This window comes from Miniopterus natalensis, chromosome X (assembly GCF_054644295.1).
Source record: "Miniopterus natalensis isolate mMinNat1 chromosome X, mMinNat1.hap1, whole genome shotgun sequence".
Classification (NCBI taxonomy): Eukaryota; Metazoa; Chordata; class Mammalia; order Chiroptera; family Miniopteridae; genus Miniopterus; species Miniopterus natalensis.
The window spans coordinates 51,337,621-51,351,962 of record NC_142103.1 but is presented as its reverse complement, the minus strand read 5'-3'; the positions used below and the strand labels follow the sequence as shown (position 1 = coordinate 51,351,962).

The 14,342-nt window shown below is 38.2% G+C and overlaps 1 pseudogene; it reads left to right on the top strand.

Moving 5' to 3' along the window:
- Positions 1-4,392: 4,392 nt before the first annotated feature.
- LOC148090482 (small nucleolar RNA SNORA48) lies at positions 4,393-4,536 on the top strand (annotated as a pseudogene).
- The last annotated feature ends 9,806 nt before the right edge of the window (positions 4,537-14,342 follow it).

Here is a 14,342-nt window from a genome sequence, read left to right as displayed (position 1 = left end):
TAAAAGGGGACATAACTATAACAGTGTCAGTTATTATTTGCATAAGACTTGTCACTTTATAAAGTGTCTTCACATTCTTGTCATCCAAACAGGTAGCATATAATAGAAATGATAAACCATTCTAGAACATCACATCATCTCAACCAACCTTCTCATTAAACAGATGACAAAACTGAGATCCAGAAAATATGGGTGACTTACCCAACGTATACAATGAACCAGTGGCCACACTCTCTACTGCACCACACTTAGAAATCAAATAATATCAATCTGAGAAAAAGAACAAAGCTGTTTCTCCCTAGAGATGAACTTCAAGTGCTTCCCAGCTCCTTGATAAACTGTTGTCTGAGAACTTTCATGGAAGTCTCTTTTCTATCTACACTTACTCTCTAATTTATCTCATCAATTCTGATGTCTTAAAATGTCATTGGCTTGCTGACGACTCCCAAATTATATCTCCAGCCACAACGGTTTCTCAAATTACAGAGTCACACATCCAATTGCTTATTTAACATTTCCTTTCAGATATTGAATAGACCTCTCAAATTCAACATGTCCAGAACTAAACTCTTGATCTCCCCCATCTTCCTGATCTGCTCCACCTGCAGGGGAGAAGTACCAGTGCTTTGCAGGCCACGTGAACCAACCCAAAGAATAAAAGGTGTTGGTAAGTATAGTGATGAGACATTGCTGATATGGTATAAGCCAAGTCATTTTCCAAAAAGGAAGAAGCTGGACTTTAAGTGTCTCCTTTTTCAACCAGAGCATTCTTGGAAAGCACAAAATCAATTAATTTCAAACAGCATGAAACTAAAAGCAAATGCAAAAGTGGTGTGTGAGATGTTTTGCTCCTTTGAAAGTTACTATGAAGGCTAATGAGAGAGAAACTAACACAGATTGGTAATCTCTGTTTATGACCAGAAAACAGAGATTACTAGTCAAATGGTGGTGAGAGAAGACGAGAGGACAGACAGTATTAATATGAAGCAATTAAAAGCAAGGAAAATGGAGATAACCAGGCCCTGAGCCCCCATTCATGTTGGGGCTCAGGCCCAAGGAAATCTCCAATACTCCCAAATGGAGTCTGAGGAGGCAACTGCACCGCCAATACCTTCAAAGTTCTGGAATCTCTCCTTTCATAATGTTCAACTGCAAGCACTGTGGCCCACATTACAACTTAATTTTATTTGTAACAGACTCCTGAGCTCTTAGGTGTTTTTTTGTTGCTGTTGTTTTTAATTGCCCTGGACAAAACACAACCAGCTCAATTAGATATTATGGGTTGGTAGAAAGTACTGAACTTGGAGTCAGAAGATGTGAGTTCCATGCACAGATCCTCATTAACTTTCTATGAGAACTTCCCTTAGCCCCATGTTGGATCTCAGTTTTATCACATTAAAAATAAGACCTCTACACTTGAGTATGTATCTGTTTCCAAGCCAGTAGGAGGCTTTCAAGGTCTGTCTCCACTATGTTTTTTCACCACTTTCAGCCAGCCCCATTCAGATTCCTGTACTCCACTCCTGTACAAACTACTGGCTATGTGTCCCTCTCAATAAGACCTAGATATAAAAACATTAGTTAACCCTCATTCATTTTAAGATGGGGAAACTAAAAACTAAGGCCCAAAGAAGGAATTTAATTTTCCTAAATAGGGAGCTAGTGGCAACTAAGACTGCTGCCCAGACTTGAAAGGGATCACCCCTGAGTGTATTGAGACTTATGGGAGCTCTCACAGGAGGAAATCAAATGGACAGATGTTAAAGCCACAAAGCAACCTTGTAGAAAGAGCCCTGGTAATAAAAGTCCAAGAGTCCCACCTCTAGTTCTATCTCTGTCACTACCTGTGTGGCTTTCACCTTTTAGGGTTTCAGATTCCTCATCATTAAAATAAATGAATTGAACTATACATTCTCTAAGGAACTATCTTTTACTGTTGATACTCTATGAAATATGGTTCTACATTGACCTCCTTTCTCTGAGCTTGACGTCTTGAGGTGATTGGCCCTAGGACACATATAGCAGGATACAAAGATAATGAGACTGTGAGAAAAACTCTAGCCACCACTCCCAAGAAAAGGATCAGGGCCATGTCAATATCTGGAATACTATCCTTCTCCTTCTCACCAAACCATGTGTTCCTGGTGGACTCCTGAACAGTGGAGACTCAGTTTTAAGCATCATCTCATTTGTGAGGCCTTCTCAGACTCTCCAAAGCAGAACTCATCACAGTTTCTTTTGGGCCATCATTATGTTTTATATAAATGCCTTCGTTGAAGCACTAATCTCTCTGAATTGGCATTTCATTTATTAAATGAATAAATAGCTATAAATACAGTAAATAACAAGTGATGGGAAATAGGAGATAAAAGTTGGAGCCAAGTATTGGAGGGCATTAAAAACTAAGGAGAAAGGCCTAAACCAGATGAGGGTGCAATAGTGAGCCAGTAATGATAGTAAGCCAGGGTTGTGCAAGGCACATGGTGAAACAGATGTTCAGGAAGGTGAGAGTAAAGACACGGGAGTGGGAATGATCCTGAAGTTCGAGTGACTGCCTAGGTGCTGAGGAGGTGGGGAAAATAGAATGAAAGCCTGACTATATGTGGTCCTCAGTAGATTTCTGGCCAATTTCATGAAGCAAAGATCTTTCTTTGATGCTATGTGGACCGAGGCAAAGTCCTCTCGACCATGACCAGTGGTTTTTAAAGGGTATCTGGGCAGTTCTATATAGGAGCATGAAGACAAGGATGGGGAAAGAAGAAATGGGTAAGTATAGGACTACCACCAGATGGCAGTAGGGTCTATAACCCAAGAAGCTTTGGGCCCATTTAAGAGGTAAAAAAATGAGAACAGCTGGGTCCAACCTCCAACCCACAGTGTACTGTGGTATACCTCCAGAGTCAGCTCAGGGACGGCCCTTACACACACACACACACACACACATACACACACACACACTCCTGACAGCCCTTAGTGCTTCCACACAGCAAGGGAAAACCAACCTTCCCAGCAGCTTAGAGGCCCCTAAAGAGAAGATTCAGAAGGTATAAGAGGGTGAAGGGAGTAGCTGGGCAAAGTGACCAGCAAATATTTTAGACTCCTGCTTCAAAGTGGACTTGACCTAGTACTGCCAAACAAGGCAGAAAAAGGCCCAGCTTCGTTTGGGCCTGACTTCAGAGGGGGCAATAAGTGCCTACAAATAGCTGCTATGAAAAAAATAATTATATATATACTCCCTCTGGAAAATCATGGACTTTAGCACATTCCTCAGAATGACATCAACCAGAGAACAGTGCCAAAAATGTGACTTTCATATTTCTACAGCAACAGATGATTTCCTCTCCCCATTTGGCTTTGGTCTTATATGTATAAGTAAAGGAGCTAGTCAATCATTCAAAAATATGAATATCTTAAGCACTTCCAGGCTTTGCAAGTAGTAATCATTAATTCAAGCAAGTGACCAGGCCTCTTAGAAATGTTATTTCACATATCCCTTTTCTGGTTCCTTAAAGGAGATTTATATATATAGCCATGCTGAACTGAAATAAGAATTGACACGACTGCACCAAAATGGATTTTTTCCTACTTGATTTATACCATGAACTTCACACATGAATATTCCATTTGGTCTCCCCAAAGACTCTTAAGCCTTGGAGAAAAGGAATGAAGGTCCCCAGACCCTGGTGGCTGAAGATAGACTCAACCAGGGCAAAAGAAAGACAGAAACATCAGGAAATACCAGCTGTGTGATGGACCCACTGTTATTCAGTTACCCAGAAGTCACTCTAAAGTTTGACAATGAGAGAAAAGCCATATTCATTGCTTAGTATTTTCCTTCAACTTCTAGCCCCTCATTCTCATCTGCCTATCCTCAAGAGCCATAGCATTTGCTTCATCAGCCCTCCCAATATGACAGAACCTTAGATACCTCACTTAGCTACGTAGTCCAGGTCTAGCTGCATTGTAGGCAACAGACTTTCAGTGTGAGTAAGAAGTGAATAGGCTACTTACTGGTTCATACCTTATGTGAATAGCCTGCTCTGCTGCTAAAAGAATTTTGCCTCCAGCTACTGGTGATGTTTAACTAGTTATCTAGCTGAGGTAATAGTGTCCCATTCCAGGATGTGGCAATAGATATGTCAAAATAGAGGTCTTGGTGGTGTAAGGCTGGAGTGCATTTTCACTTAAGAACACGTGGATTTGTAATCAGGAGCCAGAGAATCAAAGAAATGCTAGCTAATGGTTTGCCATAATGATTGATCCAAAGCCAAAAACAAGTCAAATTAAGCTGGGGTTAGTTCTTCAGCTTCCTGTTCTTTAGGAGACAACTTACAAGACCAAGTTTTCTACACAACTTGGATGATGTTATCTGTGTTAAAGAAGTATGAGGAATGCTCTGGCAGTGGGCAAAGAGATACCTGATTGATGGTGTTGTTCTTATGTCAGTGAGGGGCAAAGCCGACATACAGTCCTTTGTTAATCTTAACTTCATGCCTGGGTTGGTGTTCAGAGTTGTTTCATGCCTGGGACACATAAAAAAAAGAAGTATAAGGTAATCCTTCTAAAGAAATATTGGAAGTCCTTGAAGCTTGCTAACATACCAGCTCTAATATGTACTGACTTTGTGGGGTGGGAGCTCATCAAAATAATCCATGGGTAGATAGCACATATCAAACTTCAACCATAGACTGGTCAAAATTTCATTTTACAGATTTAATTGAGGTTGGAATTGTCATGAGTGTTATGGGCTCACTCAGTCCCTTAAAATAAATCAAGCAATATGTTCCAGTGATTAAGTGTATGAATTTCATAGTCAAACAGACCTGGGCATAAGCTTCCTTGATGTATGACACACTGTAAGGTACCTAACCTCTGTATGTCATAGGTTCCTAATTTATAATATGGATATAATGATACTACTAACTTAATGAATTTGTTGTAAGGACTAAATAAAACAATATTTGTAAATCATATATATACATATATACCTTACATATACTTTATATATACATATGTATTATATGCAGTCAAATCTCAGTCCTCAAATGTCTTTCATATTGAACAATTCGGTTCTTGACCAAGTTCACAGAAAAATGTCTCAGTTGTCAAACAAAACTTTGGTTCTTGACCCAATAACCTTTGTATGCTGATACCTGTATTATCAGTAATGCATCTCTCAGGCGATAAAAGAGGGAATGGGCAAGTATGAATCAGTTTACTGATAAATCCCACATAGTTAACATGTCAGGAAATTGTGCTGTGAATATTTTCGTGTGTTTTTTGCTGCTTATTACTATTAAATATGTACAGAAAGTCATCATGGGTCCTAAGAAGGATAGCAATAGCAGCAAAGTGAAAAGGAAAGTTGTGAGGGAAATGATATAGCTTAAAAAAGAAATAATTGCAAAGTATGATAGAGGTGTTCACATGTCTGATCTGGCAACCAAGTACGGCATGACAAAATTGATAATTAGCACAATTTTAAAACATAACGAGACCATCAAGAGTGCTGATGTTGTTAACGGTGTGAAAATGCTCATGAAACAATGATTACAGACAAGTGAAGAGGTAGAAAAATTGTTGTTGATTTGGATAAACAAAAAGTAGTTAGGTGGTGATAGTATTTTGCAAGCATTGACATGTGAAAAAGCGATGCTGCTGCATGCTGACCTCCTGAAAGACACCCCTAGAATTAATGCTGAAAGTTATTCATTTAAGGGTACTAAGGGGTGATTCGATAAATCTAAGAAAACAATGGCATTCATAGTGTAGTGAGGTATGGGGAAGCTGCTAGTTCTAACAAAGTAGTTGCTGATAATTTTGTGACAGAATTTCAAGAATATGTACAGGCCGGGGGTATTGTTCTCCAACAAGTGTTAAGCTATGATGAGAGAGGGCTCTTCTGGAAGAAAATGTCAAAGAGGACCTACATCACACAGGAGGGAAGTCATTGCCAGGACACAAGTCAGTGAAGGACGACAAGCTGATATTGTGTGGGAATGTGAAGCCTCTACTTGTCTACCATTATGAAAACCCATGAGTTTTCAAGAAAAAATAATGTAATGAAAACCAAGTTGGATATGATGTGAAGGACTAATAGCAAATCTTGAGTAATGAGGCAATTTTTTTATTGAGTGGATTCATGAAGTGTTTGCCCCAAGTGTGAAGAAAGACCTCCAGGAAAAACAGTTGCCACTCAGGGTACTTCTTGTAACAAACAGTGCTCCTGCCCACCCTCCAGGCTTGGAGGCTGAGGTGGAGGAAGAGTACAGCTTTATCACTGTTAGGTTCTTGTCAGTTAACATAACTCCTCTCATCTAACCCATGGACCAGCAGGTCATTTCTAATTTTAAGAAACTCTACACAAAGGCACTGTTTCAGAGGTGTTTTGAAGGGACCTCTGAAATCAATTTAACTCTCATAGAGTCCTGGAAGGATCATTTTAATATCCTCACTTGCTTGAGGCTCATAGACAAAGCATGAATGGGGGTGTCTTCCAGGACCATGAAATCAGCCTACAAGAAATTGTGGCCTGAGTCTGTTGCTGAAAGAGACTTTGAGGGCTTTGAGGATGAGCCTGTGTCTGTAATAGAGGATATTGTGTCACTGGACTTGGAGGTGGATGACGATGATGTGGGGGAGTTGGTGGAGGACCACAACACTGGGCTGACCACTGAAGAACTCCAAGACCTTCAGAGGGAGAAGCAACAGACAGAGGTTAAGAAGCCATCTTCGGAGGAGGAAGAGGGAAAGGAGGATATTCCTACTTCATTAATCAAGGAAATGCTTGAGAAATGGGGAGAAATGCAAAGTTTTATTGAGAAATATCACCCTGAAAAGTAGTAAACCTTGTGATAAACTTGTTCAATGAAAATGCAGTGTTTCACTTCATGCATGTGTTAAAATTCAGCCAAAACCAAACATTATTGGATAGGTTTTTAGTGAGACAGAGGCCCAGTGAGCCTGAAGAAAGTTCTAGTAGAGCAAAGAGACAAAAGAGAGAAAGAACCCCAGAAGAAGAGCTATCTGATGTTTTTAAGGAAGGGGACGCCTCTTCTAAACAATAACATCCCTCCATCCCCCCACCCTTCCTCTCCATATTCAGTCATCAATGGCTTTTAACATTAAAGGTAAGTTCTAGTGTATATGTAAATTTTCATTTTTTACTGAACATTTCATTTCTTTTTTGTTAAATTTTCATTTACATTTCATATCCTTTTTTAAAAAAGTGTTTATTTAGGTATTAAACAATACATTTAGATATGTATTGTGTACAAGAAAGGATAAAACAAGAAATCATTTTGGGGTCTAGAACAGATTCATTCAACTTATATTATTTCTAATGGGAGGAAAATGATTCAATTTTTGAACAAATCACTTCTTGATCATACTTTGGGAACAAATTAAGTTCAAGAACTGAGGTTCCACTGTATATATAATATACATGCACACACACACACACATACATCACTTAGTGTAGTACTTGGCACATGGTAAGTAACCAATAAATGCTACCTATTATTATCATCTAGATGATTACCTCTTTATTAATTACAAAATATATAAAACTTAAGTCACATACACACTTGTAGAACATTATACAGAGCAGATATCATGAATGTATATCCACAGTGCCTGTATCTGATCTAGCATGCCATCTTACAAGTTCACAAATAGCACTGTTTGTCCCCAAAGAACCAGCTTTGTAAAACTGGTAGTAGTAAAATGTTGGTTAAGCAAGTCAATGACAGTGATTACACTGCAGATTAATTAATCATTATGGAGCAGAACTTCCCTATTCTTTACGATAAAAATTGCAGATGCCTAACTAAGGGAATTAGAAAATGGAAGAAATATTGGCAAATGTTGATTATAATGAAGTACTTGAGGACTTGGTCATAGTCTCTCTTCAGTCCTCAAATTTTATCTAGTTTAGGATCTTCTGGAATCTGAACTCACTCTCTCTTGCCTCACCAACTTATCCTGCTCTAGTGGGTCATTCCTTTCATCACACAAACAAGAAAAAAAGAACTCTCTTTCCTATTACTGCCCAAATTCTCTGATTTTTACCACAAAAAACTTTCTCAAAGTATTGTCTACAGTCACTGTCTCCACTGCCTTATCTCTGTTTCTAAACTCAACCACTCCAGTTGGAATTAAAAATTAAAATTCCACTAAAATGCCATTGTCAAGATCACCAAAAGCATCCATATTACTAATGGATAGAAAACTTTTTCCCTCATCATATTCAAGCACTGGGGAGCATTCAACCTGGTTGATAATGTTTTTCCCTTGTCTGCTTGGCACCATATTAACCTGGTTCTCCTCTTACATCACTGACCTCTCTTCATTTTTCCTTACTGGTTTATCTTCCCCTGTCCCATCTCAAAATGTTGACATGTCCCAGGGTTTGACACCTCTCTTTTCCACCTATACTCTCTCCCTAGAAAATTTTATCCAGCCTCATTTTTTTTTACAGGCCATCTATATAAGGTTAAGTTCCATCTTTTAACTATATTCAATAACTCCATACTTGTATATCCAACTACTTAATTTACTTCACACTTGTATATTCAATAGACATTTCATTTAATGTGTCATAAGCAGAAATCTTCATCCCCCCTACCATACACACACAAAAAACTTGCTTCTCCTCCAGTCTTTCCCATCTCAAGAAATGGCATCCCTATCCATCCTGAAACTCAAACCAAAAAAAAGGATTAATCATCAATTCTCTTCTTTCCTTATACCCCTTCACTAAATCAATCAGATTTTTCTATTAATTCTTCCTTTAAAAATATCCCAAATACATCTACTTCTCTGCATATTCACTTCAAACACTCTACTCCAATCATTTATCTTGCTTATGTTGTCATTAACAGCCTCCCAACAGGTCACCCTACTTATATTCTTGCCCTGATATGATTTATTCTACAAAACAGTCAGGACCATCTTTCAAAAAATGAGTTAGATCATTTAATCTCCCTACTTAAAGGCCTCTGATATTTTCCTATTACTCTCAGATTAAAGTAATATTTTAACACAAACAACTAGACCCTATTTTATCTGTCTCTACTAATTTTATCTCCTACTATTCACTCTTTATCACTATGCATCAACCATACTGGCCTTTCTGGCCCACAGATATATCTCACTCCTAGTTGATCCATCTGTTTATAAATGTTCTTTCCCCAGACTTCACATGACTGGGTTCCTCTTGTCATTCAGATCTCAGGCTAATGTCACCCAGTTACTCTATGTCATATCACTTTGTTTCCTTTTACCTTAACACTAATCATTATCTAACATTTTATTCTTTATTATCTGTCTACTCTCATATCAAACTACAATGTAAGCTATACAAGAAGAGAGACTTTGTTAGTCTTGTTCAGTACTGTATTCTTCTTTTTTTTTTTTTTTAATATATCTTTAATGATTTCAGAGAGAGGAAAACAGAGGGAGAGAGACAGAAACATCAATGATGAGAGAGTCATTGATCGAGCCCATGACCTGGGCATGTGCCCTGACCAGGAATCGAACCCCGATCACCTGGATCCTAGGTCGACGCTCAACCGCTGAGCCACACCTGGCCAGGCCAGCACTGTATTCTTTACCATTAGAACAGTGTAGCACTTAATAAGCTCCATGAAGGTAGAATTTTGTTATGTTCATAATTATATCTCCATGGCCTAGAACAGTGTCTGGCATATAGTAAGTACTCAATCACTATCCATTCATTAGATGAATAAATAGTAGGAATACAATAAATATTTCCTGAATTAATCCCAGTACAGTTTAGGTTACCCAAGTTCTCATTCAGACCAATTGTTTGTCCTAGGCTCAATAATAAACAAAGTATGAGCCTTAAATATGTTTGTAAGATACAAAGAGAAAGTAATCCTGTAGACTACACTCATCCTTTGCTATTATTATCAGTCTTCTTCTGTTAAGAGAAACAAGTTCTAGTTTCTTTTTAGTATTTTAAAAGCAAGCCTTCACATTCAGCTGAGGTGAAAAGTACAAAATTTCCTTGCCCTATCCCTGAAAACAATCACTGACCACTTCATATGAATCAGTCCATGCTTTCCCTAGAAGTGTTGATAATTCAAAAATATGGTTGATGCTAAGGAAGAAAATACCATTGCCATAAACACCCTTATGACTATGCCAATGATATGGCATAGTCCCCCATTTATGGGGTAAAAATGGAGTATTAAACACACATATTTACTTTTATCTATTTTCTGAAACCCACTTAAAAAATAGTATGAGATATTTTCAGAGGCTAGAGAATTTTAAAATTTTAAGAGCTTTATGTGGAGAATCTGATTCACTTACTAAAAAAAAAAAAATACCACAAATTTCAAGCCCCCAACCACCTGCACAAAAATTCTAATAAACTTTTGAATGCCCCCTATTAAATATGTGCAGGAATTCAAAGATGATCAGACATTTAAGAAAAGCCTCTAAAATGTGCAAAGAATTAAAAAAGCAGGAAAGATCAACTTATAAGAAGCAGAAGAGATGCAGAGAAACAAAAGGATCAGTAAAAAACTACAATAAATAATCCCATACAATAGAAAAAATTTTTCAATCTATCAAACAAGAATAGTCTGCTATGAAAAAATTAATTAGAGCTCTTGGAAATTAAAACAAAGACAACAGAAATAAAAAGTTCAATAGAATAATTGGATCATAGAATCAAAGAAGTCTTCTAGATTCTAGAAAGGAAAAAAAAAGACAGAAATGCAAAAATAGAACAGAAAAGTAAGGGAATTAAAGGAATTGTCCTGGAAGTTCAATATCCAAATAGTATGACTTCCATGAAAATAAAAGAGAAAAAAAGGGGGATTAAATCATTGATGAGATTGTTTGTTTCATTTTTGTGTGGGTTTTTTTTCTTTATCTTTACTGTTGAAAGTATTACAGATGTGCTTTTTTATTCACATTGACCCCTTCCACTCCACACCCACTCCTCGTCCCAGGCTGTCACAGCACTATTGTCTGTGTCCATGGGTTATGCATATATGTAAATAAATTCTTTGGTTACTCTCTCCCTACTCACCCACCACAAACTTCCCTCCAAGATTCGTCAGTCTGTTCCATGCTTTTATGTCACTGAATCCATTTTGTTCATCAGTTTATTATGTTCTTTAGATTCCACATATAAGTGAGATCATGTGATGATTGCCTTTTTAATTCCCCAGAAATAAAGAATATGAGTTACTGAGATTGATGGCAGCAAATTGAGTGGAAGCTACACTGACATTCTCCCAGAACCAAACTAGAATTACAACTAAAATATAGAAACACCATCTTGAATAATCAACTGAAGGCTAGCTAGAGAGAACCCTTCTAAAGAAGTACATAAAGTGGAGACCACATAAAGACTGGCAAGAAGTGTGAAAGCACGAGGGTAATGGCTGGGTTCCCATAGGCAGCAGCTGAAGGTCCAGGAGGATATCTCAGCTGTGGGAGGACTCAGGTGTCTAAACCCCAAGTTAGGCTTCCCAGCCCAGAGCAGCAGAACTGAGAAATTTGCTCACATAACATCTGGCTGTGAAAAGAAGTGGGATTTCTGTCTGTCAGGGAGAGGTGCCTAGACATGCAAGCATACTTTTAAAAAGACAATGCACAAAGTTCTCAGTGCAGCCACTCACCTTGGGCTCCAGCAGAAGGAAGGTAGAGTGGAGTAGAGTTGTGTCAGGAGAATCCAGGCTTGTGGGCTCTGGTTATAGAGCTCAGAGGGCACACATCTGGATTCCTGAGCTGAGTCATTCACCCATAGGGCAGAGTACATCTTTCTCAGGCAGGCATTTACCTTCCAAGCATATTTTACCCAGGGGGGGAACCAATTGCTCCACTTTGTTGGAAAACCTCTCACCTCACCCTGTGGTGTTTGTATTACAGATGTCCTGAAGCTCATTAATAGAATGAAAATAATAATCAACCTGTGAATACTTTAAGTCTTTTCCTGATTTGTTTCTGGACTCATGGATTGAAAAGTAGACCTTGGTGAGTATCTTGGTACTTTCCAAATGCACCCAGCTTGGTGGAAGGAGCCACAGCTGTGGATTATAGAAAGCTTCAAACAGAGTATTCAAGGCCAGTCACAAACAGCATCTGACATTGGCCTACACCAGAGACCATCCAAAAGCCTTCAGGTCCTAGTAGACCTACCTAATACATAGAAACAAAGCCAAACAGGCAGCCAAAATGGGGAAACTAAAAGCAAACCCCAAATGAAAGAAAAAGCGAATACTCCAGAAAAAAGAGATAAATGAAATAGAGATAAACAATCTATCAGGCATAGAGTTCAGAATACTTATCATAAGGATTCTCAACAGCATGAGCAAAGATATGGAAACTGAAGTAAATTAAGAATGACATTGTAGAAATAAAAAACACATTAGAAAGAATAAACAACAGATTAGGGGAAGTATGGGATCAGTGAATTAGAAGACAGGGTAGAAAAAAAATCATTCAATCAGAGCACCAAAAGAAAAAAACAACTAAAAAACAGGAGAACAGTTTAAGGGAGCTGTAGGACAACATGAAACATAACAATATTCACATCATAAGAGTACCAGAAAACAATGAAAGTAAGCAATGTTTAGGGAACCTGTTTGAAGAAATAATGGAAGAAAATTTCCCTAACCTGGTAAAGAAAAAAGCCACACAAGTTTAAGAAGCACCGAGTCCCAAGCAAGAGGAACCCAAAGAGGCTCATGCCCAGACACATCATAATTAAAATGTCAAAAATTCAAAACAAAGAGAGAATATTAAAGGCAGCAAGAGAACAGCAATCTGTTATCTACAAAAGAGATTCCATAGGTCTGTCAGCTGATTTCTCATCAGAAACTCTACAGGCCAGAAGGAAATGGCATGAAGTATTCAAGGTAATGAAAAGCAAGGATCTGAAACCAAAAATACTTTATCCAGCAAGACTATCATTCATAATAGATGGTGAAATAAAGGACTTCCCAGACAAAAAAAGGGGGGGGGGAGGAGCAAAATAAGCTTATCAGCATCAAGCCAATACTGCAAGAACTATTAAAGGGACTGCTGTAATAAGAAATGGAAATAAGCCAAGCAGTGAAAGAAAAAATATCACATGACCTCGCTTATACATGGAATCTAAAGAACTTAATAAACTGATGAGCAGAATAGACTCAATGACATGGAAGCATAGTTGAGACTGACGAATGTCAGAGGGATGGAGGGGGATGAGGGGGTGGAGGGGGAGAGAGTAACCAAAGAATTTATATGCATATAAGCACAACCCAAGGACACGGACAATGGTGGGGAGAGGGACCGGGGAGGGGGAAGGAACAGGGTGGGGGAGGAACGGGTCATTGGGGAGAAAAAGGGACATCTGTAATACTTTAAACAAAAATTTTAAAAAATAAAATAAAATAAGAAAAAAGAGAAATGGAAATAGAGAGAGGAACATAGGCATAAAGAATTTAAATGGCCCGGCCGGGCGTGGCTCAGTGGTTAAGCCTCGACCTAGGATCCAGGCGATCGGGGTTCGATTCCCGGTCAGGGCACATGCCCGGGTTGTGGGCTCGATCAATGACTCTCTCATCATTGATGTCTCTATCTCTCTCTCCCTCTCCTTTCATCTCTCTGTAATCAATAAAGATATATTACAAAAAAAAAAAATTTAAATGGCAATAGATAAGTATCTATCAATAATAAACTTAAGTGTAAATTAATTAAATGCTCCAATCAATAGACATAGGATAGTTGAATGGATAGGAAAACATGTTCCAAATTACTGCTGTCTACAAGAGACCCACATCAGAAAAAAAGACTCAGGCTGAAAAAGAATAGTTCTGGAGGACTTTAAGGGAGAGATTGACAGCAATGCAGTCATAGTAGGGGACTTGAACACCCCATGGATTTTACTGGATAGATCATCCAGACAAAAAATTAACAAGGAAACAGTGACTCTAAGTGACACACTAGATCAGAAGGATTTAATTGACATTTGCAGAACATTTCACCCCAAAGTTGCAGAATATACATTCTTCTAAAGTGCACGTGGGACATTCTCAAAGACAGACCACATGTTAAAACACAAGACAAGTGTCTACAATTTCAAGAAGACTGAAGTCATATCAAGCATATTCTCAGATATTTACACCATGTAACACTAAGCAGCTGTAAAAAAGAAGGATCTCTTACCTTTTGAGACAGCATGGTGGGACCTGAAGATTATTATGTAAAGTGAAATAAACCAGTCAGAGAAAAGCAAGTATCACATGATCTTACTTATATGTAGAATCTAATGAACAAAATAAACTGATGAACAAAATAGATTGAGAGGTATAGAATCA